The sequence below is a fragment of the Solanum stenotomum genome, chromosome 1 (assembly GCF_019186545.1).
Source record: "Solanum stenotomum isolate F172 chromosome 1, ASM1918654v1, whole genome shotgun sequence".
Taxonomy (NCBI): Eukaryota; Viridiplantae; Streptophyta; class Magnoliopsida; order Solanales; family Solanaceae; genus Solanum; species Solanum stenotomum.
In genome coordinates this window covers 49,528,573-49,543,217 of record NC_064282.1, presented here as the reverse complement: position 1 = coordinate 49,543,217, position 14,645 = coordinate 49,528,573, and the positions used below count along the sequence as shown (strand labels likewise).

The window sequence follows — 14,645 nt, the reverse complement described above, 5'->3', positions numbered from 1 at the left end:
TGTAATTTGAAGTTGGAGGAAAGTTTTGGAAATGTTTTCCTTAAGTTTTGAAGGAAAGTCATTTTCCTTGAATTTGAGGAAAATGAGTTGATTTGGAAAACATTTTCCAAAACATTTTACCCAATCAAACATGAGAAAATTGGAAAATAAGTTGATTTGGAAAACATTTTCCAAAATTTATTTTTGAGAAAATATCTCTTTTTGGTAATTTTCACTGGTGAAAGTGAATGGTGGATTTAAAGGTAGGTTGTTGGATTCCATTTGCGTAAATTTTTTGTCCTGTAAGATCAACTAGAGGCTCCGATGCCAATGTTAAAACCGAAACACTCAATAAACTGAATTGAAGAATAAAAAACAAAGTGAACTTATGAAATTCTAGTTGTTCATTAATTTGCAAAAGTTCTAAATTTATTCAAGGAAAAACTAGCCATTTCCTATCTAGTAGCCACTTACAAAGTGGATGGAAAACTGAATAAAAACATGTGTCGCTAACAGCCATACTAGGGACACAAACTTTAGAAAGTTAAGCAAATAAAGGTGACTAAGTCTAGCTAGAAAATAGGCAGCAGTAAACTTTAACTAAGTCAAAAGTAGTAAGAAGGAATATGCTAGAAGTTAAGAAATGTCAATTATCTAACAGTACCCTGGAAGTATAAATTGGCTTTAGAAATTCACATTTTTTCCCCACAGTGAAAAAGTAAGTGACCGTAATATGGGGAACCACCAGCTTGATCTGGATGAACAAATTGGACTCATGTATTCAGTTTGTTCACATGTGATATTAGAGGTCAAGTCCATCCTCCTTAATTTTTTTAGTATGCAAATTTCGTTCTCTCAAGCACTCTTTGTTTTATTTTTTTCTGATGCACATGTTCTAGTAAAACTAAATTTATGGTTGTTTTTCCTATATCTTTCCCATGCCAATTAAACAGACATGCTCTCTGGTTAATATTTTGTCCACTCGTAAAATCTTGAACATATGTGTCACTTGAAGGCTAACAAACCTCGACGAAGGCATGGAAGAAAATATCTTAGAGAATCGACATCACTTTTGAATTTTGACGGCCTTACACCTTTTGATTCTCCTTCAGGCAAGGATTTTTCTATTTACGGAGAAGGAACTGTTTGTGATTTAGTTTCCCCAAATGTCAATGTGACAATTTATCCTCATTAACGTGGAGGATTTGAGTTAATTTGGGAAAGTATTACCGGAGATATACAATTCTTGAGAGGCTCAGAGATCCCCTATCTTCTAGTAAGGGAGGACGAATAATATCACATCCACCTGGCACCGGAAAAACCAGACTCACCATAGTATTTCTTCAGTCATTTTTGAATATGTTTCCAAAGTGTCTACCAGTAATCATACCTCTATCAAGTTTACTTCTTAACTAGGAAGTTGAGTTCCTGAAATAGGAGTTGGACATTCCTTCTACATATATGAATGGTGAGTCGGGTTTTTCTGATGTCAGGTGCGAATAAGATAATGCATCCTCCCTTACTCACAAATAGGCTTCTCAAGAGTTATATCCCCAACAATATTGTTCCACATGAACTCAAATTCTCCATTTGAAGAGGATACACTAAGGCTTTGGCAATTTGGAGAACTAAATCCCACACGGTTTATTCTCCATAAATAGGAGATCATGAGCTGCAGAAGAGTTAGAAACTCTAAAGACATCAAAATACAATCGTGATGGTGACTCTCCAAAATATTTTCTTTCATACCCCCCTCGAGTTCTTTGAGATTGCAGATGACACATAAATTCAAGAATTAGTGAACCATAAATAAATTGGAGAGTACAAAATATTTGGAAAGAAATGTGCTTGATAGGACAAAATTCATATACTTACAAAAGGAGAGAAGATATACTTGCTTTCCAAATGGACATATGAACAAATTCAACGGATGAGTCCAATTTGTTCATCTAGAACAACATGGTGGTTCCTCATTTGACAGTCACCTAGTTGTCAACTTTGCATCGACGATGCTGATTTATTCGTAAAGCCAATATGTGAATCCAAGATACACATCTCTATATCAACAAAAATATCTTCAATTTCCTTTTTCCATTCTTCTTTCTCTAGGGGAAGAAGTTTCTCGTCTTCAAATCGAAATATTAAAAGAAGTGTTTTTTCCAAAAATTTTTTTACTCTCATTAGGAGAATTGAGTTTATTATGATCATCAATAATTTTTACTGAATCAACAATAAAATTCAGAAACCCGGACTGTTCAAGAATCTTCTTCTGATTCTTCGAAAAGCATCAGTTGAAAATTCAAATTTTAGCTCACAATATGACATCGTATCAGCAACCTCTTTGGATTTGTCCGCTCTCCTACACATGCTTGAGGTAGAAGAAACAGCCCCATTTGTTGTATTCAAGATAGGATCAACCTCCGCAGTGATAACAACATCAGGATCACTCTCCTCTTCCTCCTCCTCCTCCTCCTTTGCAATGATAACAACATGGGGATCATTATCCTCCTCAATGATAACATTATCATGATCACTCTCCTCCTCCAATGAATCATCATTATCAGATACTTCCTTGATGAAAGGCTGAGTCGTGATGGACTCACAAAGTCCTGGACTAGACTTCCTCCTCCAATTATTTTCCACATTTCTGTGGTCACCTTCAGAAGGCTCAATTTTTTTTCCCTTCCATAACTAACATTTGTAGCATTACCACTTTGGCTCAACTTGTTCCTCTTTCAATTATCTCTACCATATACTTTAATAATTGTTTTCTAGTCCTCCTCTTTTAAACAGAGTCATCCCATGAATCCATCGTCTGCACCTTAGTCAAAGTACACAATTTTTATTATCAATTAAAATGCAAAAACATAGGTGTATCTTAAACACATTCTTCACAATAACAAAAAGTCTGAACTCTATTTACAAACACTAACCTAAATAGAAAAAACATTTATCCAAAGGCAAATAAAAAATCGAAAGCTTTGAATTCATGAAACTGTAAAAACAGAGTAATGTAGACTAATGAGTTACCATAATTTGAATATAGACAGAATTATCTATAGATAAAGTAACAAAACAAAAGACACATGAATTTAGATGAGCCTTTTTTGTGTGACATAAAAATGAGAAAAGAGAAGGAAAACAAAAAATTATGTAAATTGTGTGCCACAAAGGACATAGTAGAAGAGATTAAATAAAGTCTTCAAGAAAAGACAATACATTATCCAACATATAATGAGAGAAGTAAACAAATTAGCAGACTGTGTAGAAACCATGGCAATTGACAAAGGAAACTACATATTTTTCGGATTTTAAGAGCCCAGATAATACAGGGAGAAGGAATATAAATAGTGATAAATTAAATTTCTCATATTTGAGAGTATCCGTGAGTAGAAGATAATAGGAATGAGGAGGCCACAACACAATTTTTCACATATATATCATTTACAAAACATCACGAGGTTAACAAAATGCAAAGAGATATCTAGCTTGGGCTACTTAAGCCAACAAAAAAGACTAAAAAAAAGAGAGGATCTGGGATCATATGGGAGCGGTTAAACCTGGAAGCAACCATCATCAGTACTTGGAGGAGGTAGACTAGAGCTACCCATGCGCTGTGATCAAGCGCCATCCGCAGAAACAGAAGTAGGGGAATCAGCTGGGAGAAAAGAAAGAGGAAGAGAACAAAGGTGAGCATGAACCTGGAAATGAGGTATCCTTTAGAATAAAAGATCAAAAAGCAAAGAACAATAGGAAAAACCTACCATAGCTTGAGAAACAATTGCAAGATGTAGAGAGGCAGTTTAAATGAGAAGCAAAAACATAAAGAAGTCAATAAGATGAACTATACTTACTTTTGTTAGTTGAGGAAAGGAACACACGAACACATGACCTTGATTGTTGATAATCCATAGCTTGAGGAGGTGGAATGACCTCATAGACTCAAACATGGAAGTTGTCAGAATCCCTGAGTTCCATGAAGACAGTCCACGTTCCTTGGATCATTCTACTATCAATCGAATTGACTCGTGGATGAGCACATGAAAAATGGCAACACCTCTACATTCCATAAAGGAATTCCATGAGTCATGGCAGGTCATCATGGACTTGATCAATAAGAGTATTTTCTGAGGGTATTTATGTTTTTTTCTTAATTTCCTAAGTTCAAATTGTGATATTTTATCATAAATTAGGGGAGCAAATTACGGTAGTTCTCTTATTTTATCTATTAATCTATTCTCCAAACTTATAGCAAACCTCCAATAGAGCAAATTCTAGGGTTTCAAGCTCCTCTCCCGAAATTCTTGTTCTTCCATGTATGTAAAAATATCATAGAGAGGAATTTAGTTCGTCCTCACGCCATTTATATACAGTTTCAGTCAGTATGATCAAAACTAAGGTTTTGCTTCTATGCCTATTTTAATTTTCACTATTTGGCATTGCACATTACTTGGTCTTCTATTGAAATCATAGTTTATTCATGAGTGTCGCTAGAATTCTAGGTATAGTTTAGGAGGTACTTTTGTCTTATCTCCAAAATATACTAAAGAAGTCTATGAAGCTTACACTCTTTAATTTTTAATTTATGATGAATGGTAAGAGAAAAACAATGTAAAACCCATTAGATTTTAAATTTTAATCATATTTCCAATTGTGGGACTAAAGTTTCAATAATGAGGAATTAAAATCACATGATGTATGCTATGATATTATAATAGATGGTTAGTATTATTTACAAGTGTACTACAAGGACAAAATAGGAATAAAATGTCAAGTGAAGGTTGAAATAAAAAAGAATCTATCGGTGATGCTCATGATGATCCCATGTCTTCACTGTGAGAAGCTATGAAAAGGCCTAGGAAAATTATAATACAAGTAAAAAGTTGTGCGAGAATCACATAAATTTCTACATTACCAATCCAAAATGGCTCAGTATTTGAGCCTATTGTGATAAGACAAAAGTCTAGGCAGGAGAGAAGGCCAAGAGCAATGTCAAACTAGCTAGATTTTAAAATTTAATTACATGTTCAATTGTGTAATTAAAGTGTCATCCATGAGGAATTAATGTTACATGATATATGTTGCGACATGATAATAGACGTTTAGTATTATTAGAAGTGAACTAAAATGAAAAATAGGAATAAAGCATGAAGTGACGGTTAAAATTAAAAGAAATCTATAGGGATTGCTCATGATGATCTTGTGTCTTCATTGTGAGCACGTATTAAAAGACCTAGGAAAATTTTAATACACCTAAAAACTCGTACGAGAATTGCATATAAATAATCCAACATTACCAATCTAAAATGTCTCATGATTTGAGTCTATTGTGAGAAGACCAAGTCTAGGCATGAGAGAATGACATGAAAAAATAAAAAAATATATTATGACCAATCATGAAAAACTTACCTAGGAAGGTCTAAGGGCCTCACAATAAGAAAGACGCCCATCGCATGAAGATCAACTTGGTCAGGCCTAAATTTGGGCTCGTGGCAAGAGAGAATCACAAGGGTTTCCTAACTATAAATAAGAGAGAGCCTACTCGAATCGCTTACATCTTCCACATTATAAATCACTGTCTCTCAGGTCCCCCAACTAATCTACCATACAGGACAATGATAAATAATTTACCTTACCATTTTTCTACCACTCATGACCTAACCCAAATGAAAATTAACACAATCATGTATTTTTGTGAACACAAGAAATTAAATAAGAAACTCATTTATTTTCTCAAAAATATTTTACATGGAGCACATTTTCCTTCCTTAGAAACACAACCTACATTATAATTCATGTGTCAATTTTGGTTTTACCAATGTAAGGACACAATTAGATATTTTATATTATAACATAAAATAAGTTATTAAAAAGTTAGTTGGGTACTTGAATAAACTTTAGTGTGTATACAAATAAACTAAAATTACATTATTGTTTCAATTTATTTGCCTTAGTTACATATTTCACAAGTACCAAAATCAAAATTTATCAATAAAGTCAATACCATACGTGCTATTATCCTTTGTAATTAGGTTTTGAATTATGTCATTTTGATCATAGTAGTGTTTCACACTGTTCTTTTAGTACTACTTTCTCTTTCTCAAAATACTTGTCGCCCTTACTAATAATATTTGTCCTCTAAAAGAAACTAAATTATTTCCTAATCGATTTTTTAGTATGCTAATGGTTGTGCAATTTGACTCAAGTGCATATTTATGGACTCAAGGGATGCCTCTATTTTTAGAAGCTTGTGTCCACAATGTAATAGTCCCGAGTCTAGCGAAGGAGAATTCCTAACTAGTGAAGGTGGGTGTGTAACTTGGGTGGACAATGAGACTCATACGGAATGGCCTATCTTTGTGGATCTCCAATTGGGGAGTCCTCCACTTGCTGTTGAGGGGTAAAAGCACAACAATGCCCCAAATCTTCTAAGTGATGACGAGTACTTTGAGAGGACTGTGAAATTGATGGGAAGAATATTCTTAAAAATGTTGATTTTCCTATGAATGTGCATATTGGATTTAATAGTGGAAGGAAAAGAAGGATGGTGGATCCTTTTGGAGGTGAAACAGGGAAGAAGTTTAGTCCAGGAACTTGTAGGTTGTTGTTACAAAATTACTTCCTTTTGTATTCATGTTTGAAGACGAGTAACCTCTATCTCCGGAGAAAGAAGAATGGGAAAAGGAAATTGACAATCTTTGTGTTGATATGGACATGCGTATCTTGGAAGTACAAATTGGCTTAACAAATTCACCTATTTTGCCGATGCAGAGTGAAAAAGTAAGGGACTGGCAGATAGGGAACCACCAGCTTGATTTGGATGAACAAATTGGACTCATGTGTTCAGCTGTTCACATGTGATATTAGAGGTCAAGTCCATCTTCCTTAATTTTGTAAGTCTATGAATTTTGTTCTCTCAAGCACTCTTTGTTTTATTTTTTCCTGTTGCACACATGTTCTACTAAATCTAAATTTATTGCAGTTTTTCTATAGTTTTCCCATGAAAAATTAAACGGACAAGCTCTCCGGTTTATATTTAGTTTACTCTTAAAATCTGGAACATATGTGTCATTTGCAGGCTAACAGACCTTGACGAAGGCATGGAAGAATATATCTCAGAGAATCAACATCACTCTTAAATATTGACATCCTCACAACTTCTGATTCTTCTTCAGGCAAGAATTCTCCTATTTATGGAGAAGGAACTGTGTGTGATTTAGTTTCCCAAATGTGAAAGAGACAATGTCTCCTCATCAACATGGAGGATTTCAGTTTATTTGGAAAATAATTACTAGAGATATAACTCTTTAGAGGCTCAGAGATCCCATATGAGTTGGTAAGGGAGGATGCATCATCTCACACTACCTGGCACCGCGAAAGCCCGATGCCGCCATAGTATTTCTTTAGTCATTTTTGAAGATGTTTCCAAAGTGTCTGCTTGTAACCATAACTCCATCCAGTTTGCTTCTTAACTTGGAGGCCGAGTTCCAGAAATTGGAGGTGGACATTCCATTATACATAGAAGAATGATGTCCACCTCGCATTTCTTAAACTCATCTTCCCGAGTAAATGAAAATTGGAACAAGCTATGATTACATGCCGACACAGTGGGAACAACTTCAGAAATTACTAAAGAAACACTATGGTGAGTCAGGCTTTTTTGATGCCAGGTCGGAGTAAGATAATGCATCCTCCCTTACTCTCAAAAAGGGGATCTCTAAGCTTTTCAATAAATTTATCTCCAGCAATATGGTTCCACATGAACTCAAATTCTCCACGTTAATTAGCATACATTGTTGCTTTGGCACTTTGGGGAACTATCCCACACAATTTCTTCTCCATAAATAGGAGAATCCTGGGCTGCAGAAGAATAAGAAACTATGAAGCCATCAATTTCCAATAGTGATGGGGAATCTCCAAAATATTTTCTTTTGTACCTCCCTCGAGTTCTCTGAGACTGCAGATGACACATAGGTTCAAGAATTAATTTAAGTGTGAATTAGAAAAAAATTGGAGAATAGAATTTACAAAATATTTGGAAAGAAAAGTGCTTGATAGGACAAAACTCATATACTTACAAAAGGATAGAAGATGTACTTGCTCTCCAAATGGACATATAAACAAGCTGAATAGATGAGTCCAATTTGTTCATCTAGAACACGATGGGAGTTCCCCCAGCTGACAGTCACTTAGTTGTCCACTCTGCATCGACGAAACTGATTTACTCATAAAGCCAATATGTCATTCCAAGACACATATTTCCATTTCAACAAAAAGATCTTCAATTTTCTTTTCCCATTCTTCTTTCTTTAGGGGAAGAAGTTCCTCTTCTTCAAATACAAATATTAAATGAAGTGTTTCTTTAATAGAGAATTTTTCCTTCTCTTCGGGAGAAGTGAGTTTATTATGATCATCAATATTTTTATTGAATGAAGAATAAACTTCAGAAACTCAAATTGTTCAAGAATCTTCTTCTAATTATTTGGAAGATCATTAGTTCAAGATTCAACTTTTGGCTAAGAATATGAGGTTGTACCAGGAAGATCTTTGGATATGTCTGTTTTCCTACACATGCTTATAGTAGAAGAAACAACCACATCTGTTGAATCAACATAGGATCAACCTTCACAATGATAACAACATCAGGATCACTCCTCTTCCTCCTCCTCCTCCTCCGCAATGATAACAACATCATGATCACTCTCCTTATCAAGGATAACAACATTAGGATCAGTCTCTTCCTCCAACAAATCATCATCATGTGATATTTCCTCGATGAAAGGCTTATTATTGATGCACTCACAAGTTGCTGGACTAGACTTTCTCCTCCCATTATTTTCCATATTACTCTCGTCACCTCCAGAAGGCTCAATATTTTTTCTTTTCCTTCCATATCTAACATTCGTAGAATTACCACTTTGACTCAACTCATTCCTTTTTTCAACTATCTTTACCATATACTGTAATAATTGTTATCTAGTCCTCCTCTTTGTCTGCTCGTGAGTCAAAATACAAAATTTTCATTATCAATTAAAATGCACAAACATAGATGTATCATAAAGACATTCTTCACAATAAAAAACAAGATTGTACTCTATTTACAAATATTAGCATGAAAAGAGAAAACCTTTTTTTTGCCAGAAAATCAAGAATCAAAAGCATTGAATTCACTAAACTATAAAAACAGAGCAATAGAGACTGATGAGTTTGAATAAATTGAATATAGATTAAATTAAATATAGAATGAGATATAGAAACAATACAAAACAAATGTAAATTTAGATGAGCCTTTTTTGTGTGAGAAAAAAATGAAAAAACAGAGGGAAAATAAAAAAAAAACTAGTGTAAAGTGTGTGTGATGAGTCCATAAATTGGACTCATTTAGGGGTATAGTTTAATAGAAATTGTGTCCTCAAATGCTTATTTTATCTCAATATTTGATGAAAACCTTTAAGTTTCAGGTATTAGAAGTTTGAGGCAAAGCATAGACACTACTTAGCAAAATGGAGCAAAAAGAAGCTGAAAGAATGAAGAAACAAAGATCTGCGAATCGCCGAAAACATTCGGCGAATCACCAATAGATCACATATTCGCCTATTGTTCCAGTGTGCTGAGCTCTGAAGAAAAGGAGAAAATCGGCGATGAACAGGAGAGTCGGCGTATCGCCGAACGACTCCGCGAAGCAGTACTATATCACCCAATTATCCAGGACACAAAGATGCTGAAGGCAAATGATGAAAGGTGACAAAATAGACCAAAGGACAGATTGCCGAATGCATCGGTGATTCTCATTAACGTCGCAGACAGATCCTTCGGAGCACATTTTCTGAAAACTATAAATAATAGTTCAGTTTTTATTCTTAGGAGTGATTTTTACATTGTTTTACTTAATTTTTAGATTATCAAGTTTGAGTCAGATTTTTGGGAGATTTTTGTACTCTGAGTTTGAGAGGTTTTTGAAAACTTTAAGAAGAAGAGGGTTTCATCTCCAAGGATTTGGACTTGGGTATCTTGGATTCTTCATTCTTGGCCTATAACAAGACTTAAATCTTCATAACCATTTGAATGCAAGCTCATTTAGGTATAAATTTCTCTCTTGATGTGTGGCTAAAAAACCCCAATTCTTGGGGTGTGATTTAGCGAATATGGGTTAAGATTGTTGTTGGGTCTTGCTTGTTGATAGATTAGATGTAGTTTAATGGTGATTTCATCTAGTAGTTGTGGGTGAATTTAACAAATTTGTAGTTGCAAATACAAGTTTATTTATGTGTTTTCGACTTGCTCAAGAGAGAGGTCGAGAAACTAAGACTACTAGATTGATCGCCTAAAGAGTGGGTCGGCATGAGGTTCAGCTCGAGAGAGTGAACCATAGTCCCATATCCTAACACTCAGCTCGAGAGAGTGAGTGGGGTAAGGCATATGCTGGTCTTTATGCGGCAAGTGGGTGTCCAAGTGGAACCCATTTGAAACGGGGTAAGTTTCTTGAGAGAGAATTTATTCCCACGTATAGCTTAGCCTAGTTACTATTACTCTATAAATTTTCTATCGAAAGTATGTACCCAATAATTTAGATTAACCCTTATTTTGGTCACATCCCAAGAATCCCATCTCATTACTTAGAAATCTTTGTTAATTTTATTGTTGTTACTTACTGGTGACAAAACCCTCATTGTTAAGTGAAACTCTTGTGTTCCCCTTTAATTTGCTATGTATTCACTCGTAAAAATCTTTAGCTACGATTAGCATTAGCACATTTGCACTTAACCACTAACTTTCATGTCCACTCTCTTGGGACTTGACCCCAACCCTTGGTTGGGTTATTATACTATTGCATGATCGTAGACACTTGCATCAGAAGTTATGTCGTTGATTACACAACCATCAAAATGGCACCGTTGTCGGGGAGTGGTGTTACGTTAAAGTTTTTTGGTTTAAGTAAAATTCAGCTTTCAATAATCGTACTTTACTAATCTTATTTTTAGTTTTGTTTTTCTTTAAATTTGTTGGTGTAGGTAGGTTCCTTGAGCATGGCTGAGTGAAATGGTGGAAACCTAGCTGTGATGAGGTAATAAGTCGAGAGGGAATTCACATTATCCGCACTGGTAACTCAGCTACACGAGGTTGCCACCAAGATAACAGAGGTGGAAAACCAGTGCAAGAGTCAAGGGAGGTACATACCTCCTCACGAGAGGAAGTAGTCTAGAGGCTGGGAGAACAACCGTGTCGAGGACACACTCCAAATCATTCTCCAAAAGATCACCGAACAAGATCAAATGTTGGAAGAGATGAAGGAGAGTATTGAAGTGTTGAATCAAATGGTTAGCTCTCATTCTAGATCGATCCAGCTAATCAGGACACTCCTCAATTATGCGGTGCCTCCTCTTCACTAAAATGAACTATTAGGGTTACCTAGTAACACTAGGGCCAACCCAACCAATGGGGAGTGAGTAAGGACTCGCGTCTAGCCATGACGTTAAATAAGGCGCTTCTTGGGAGGCAACCTAAGGTTTTATATGCTTAAATTTGCTTTTATAAATAATGGTGTGTTAGTGGTGCAGGTTTGAATGAGGAAAGTGGTGAAAAATACAGATTGGCGAGAAAATGTTCAGTCGGCGGACTACCAAATAGGTTGGTGTGCCTGACCTGAACCACTATTTCGCTCAACTCAAGTTTAAATTAGAGCCTATATAATTCGGTGACCTCGAGAAGCAGTTTGGCGCATCACTGCCCAGGTCGGCGATCTCGACTTAGACTGCCATCTTGAACCCAAGAAATTGACAAATCTTTAACAATCGGTGGAACAAAGGACCACTCAGCGACTCGTCAAGTGGATCGGCGATTGCAACTAACGTTGGTGAACGAGCGCGAACTGGACGGTTTATAATGGCCAAAAGATTCAAAACTTCAACTTCTTCACTTTCCCTCGCTCACAAATCTCCTAAACTCGCACTAAGGTAGTATCTTCTTCAATTTAGAATTACTCTAGCGTTTTAGTTGGGGACTTGTGATCGAAATTGGAATACTTTGCCGCTAGCTTTTCAAATCGAATTTAATCAACATTGAAAGTTGGTTTCCTTTTCACACTTTTACATTTGAATGTTTTTGTACTCATTTGCAATGATTGACTCTTAGTGATGTGTGTTGGGCCTCTCTGATAGGATTAGAATGATTACATGCCTATTTAAATTCAAAAGTCTTGCCCATATTTAATTGTCGAATGCCCGTAACTTTTGTGGTTTTTAATGAAATCTCATTGGGTCATGGTTGCGTGTGGTTCAATTTATTGGGTGAATTCTAAGTAGCCCACGTTTGCGCTAAATGTCAAAAATTTGCGCAATGATAGAGTAGGTGACACTGCTCTTAAGAGCAAATATCATCAAATGGCCAAATGCGGCAAATCCGGGAGAAATCTGAGTATCTCGAGGTAATGGGTAGTATGGGTATTGTTTGAATTCCATGAGAGCATGCTTTGATTTTATTTTCAGGGGTTGCGGGATTGAATTCAAGAAGATGGGTTGAAAATTGGCATGTTGGGTCGATTGGCGAGCTAGGTCGAGCTCGCCGAACGACTCGGCGGTTTGCCTAATGTCTCCATCTCGCCCTTTATCTGCATCCCTGGAACCCTTATGCACTGTAACCTTTGGCGAACAAAGCTTGCTCGCCGAAAGTATTCGGCGATTCGTGGAAAGACCCTCTCTAACGCCGATTTGTCTTAAATTATTGAGCCAATCCTTTCGTCGAGTCCGATTAAGCTCACCACAGAGGTTCGGCGACTCGTCGATTAGATCAGCGAGTCTGTCTGCAATAAAATTCTCTGTGATTTTGTTGAGTTTCACCTAAATCTCTCGATCTTTTGCAGGTATGGTACACACAAACTTAAGCTAGCGACCCCAGAAGAAAGCTATGGGCATTACGATCAATGAAGGAGGATCAAACCCTCCAAAGAGAAAAAGTAATGACCTCCAACCGGGAGATAAAGGCAAATGAAAAAAGCACATAGCTAGGAAGGACACAAATGTTGAACCAACTTTGTCTGAGTCGGAAGATGAGCAACCTTTGATGAATCGAATGAATGAACTCAGAGTTAGAGCTCAACCCACATCTATCGGAACCCCTTCAGCTGCCACTCCCCCGACTACTGAATCAGTGCCAACTCCAGCACCACCTCCAGTGGCCCCTGCACTCCCCGTAGCTCCACCTCCACCCAGGTTGCTGAATAAATTAAAAGGCGATAGTTTACGAACCATTCCAGAAAAAAGTTACTATCTGTGGAGGGCTTGGAAGGCAACGCACGCTGAGGTGCTTGACACACTCAGATATCATGAATTGGAGCATTTCACTAGGCCACGGGGCCCTTACATTCCTTCCTGGGTCCGAGAATTCTACTTAGTCTATGGAGAGTTGGTTCGGAAGAATAAGAAGAAGGCAAGTGAGTTTCGACCGATAAAGTCGGTTATGGTTAGAGGCAAGGAGGTGGAGGGTCACAACGATCATATTAATGTTGTATTGGGTCAACTGCTGCACTCGGTACTGCCCTACCAGGGTTTGCCTATTGTCACATCCCTGGATGAGTTGAAAGGTTGGTTAGCTCTGATGATCTTTAACACCACCTCGAGGTGGATGGAGGCATGAACTATGATTGAGAAGAGGGATATGGACATTGCTTCCCGGTACTAGTTTGGCTTCATCATTAATACTATCATGCCATCCCAGAATGAGTCCATTCTGTGTCATCCTAAGGCGGCTTGCCTTGGTTCTATCATGGCTAGGAGGCGGATTGACTTGGGACTGCTGATTTCATAGGAGATGGCTGTGAGAGCCAAACAGACACAGATATCTCTGCCTTTTCCTGTTCTGATCACCGAGTTACGCCGGCATGCCGGAGTACCCCAAGATCCTGCTAGCGATATATAGGTCACCCCGTCTTCTTCCATCGATATTCGGCGTATAGAGGCCGAGTTCACACGAGAGAAGATCGATAGGAGGAGAGTAGCTCCAGCAGATACTTCTCCAGAGGTCAATGTAGACTCATTACCAGCAGAGGGACTTTCGTCTACTCCGGCTTCGGAACCTTCAGGTATACCCGCTCCTTCTTCTACTTCATAGACTCCAGGTGCCACCTCTTCCTCCCAGCCTACCAGGATCACTCATGCTATGATCCTGAAGATGGGGCAGCTGGCCTATTCAGTGGATATGAGGTCGACGCTATTAGAGAGCTCCATCCTAGGGATGATTGACAATGCCATCTTGACTGCACTGAACCCCATCAGAAACACTATTGATGATCTGACTGCCAGAGTAATTTCTTATGAGAGCAGACAAGGGGAAACACCCAAGGTTTCAACATTAAAAGCCGAAATACCAGAGTTGAAGAAGGACGTAGCCTATTTGAAGGCTACCGACTTCACCACACTGATGCAGGGAGCATATAACGAGGATGCTCCTGAGACCTCGGGGACTCCTCCGGCTACTACCAGAGAAGTGCAGAGGGATGATGCAGGGCATGTAGAGTCGGAGACACAGACCGACGAGGAGCGGATAGCATTGTGCGATGAGGTAGTGAGCGAGAGCCAAGAGGACAACATATTCAGAGACTTTTCGAATCTTGTGGAGATGGTTGTGCAGCCGGCAACTCAGACAGTGCCGGCTGAGACGTCCACAACATC

General features: G+C 37.6%; 1 pseudogene; it reads right to left on the bottom strand.

The window, feature by feature from the left end:
* LOC125842228 (SNF2 domain-containing protein CLASSY 3-like) overlaps positions 1–13,703 on the bottom strand; it is a 26,735-nt pseudogene extending 13,032 nt beyond the window's left edge.
* Positions 13,704–14,645: the final 942 nt, after the last annotated feature.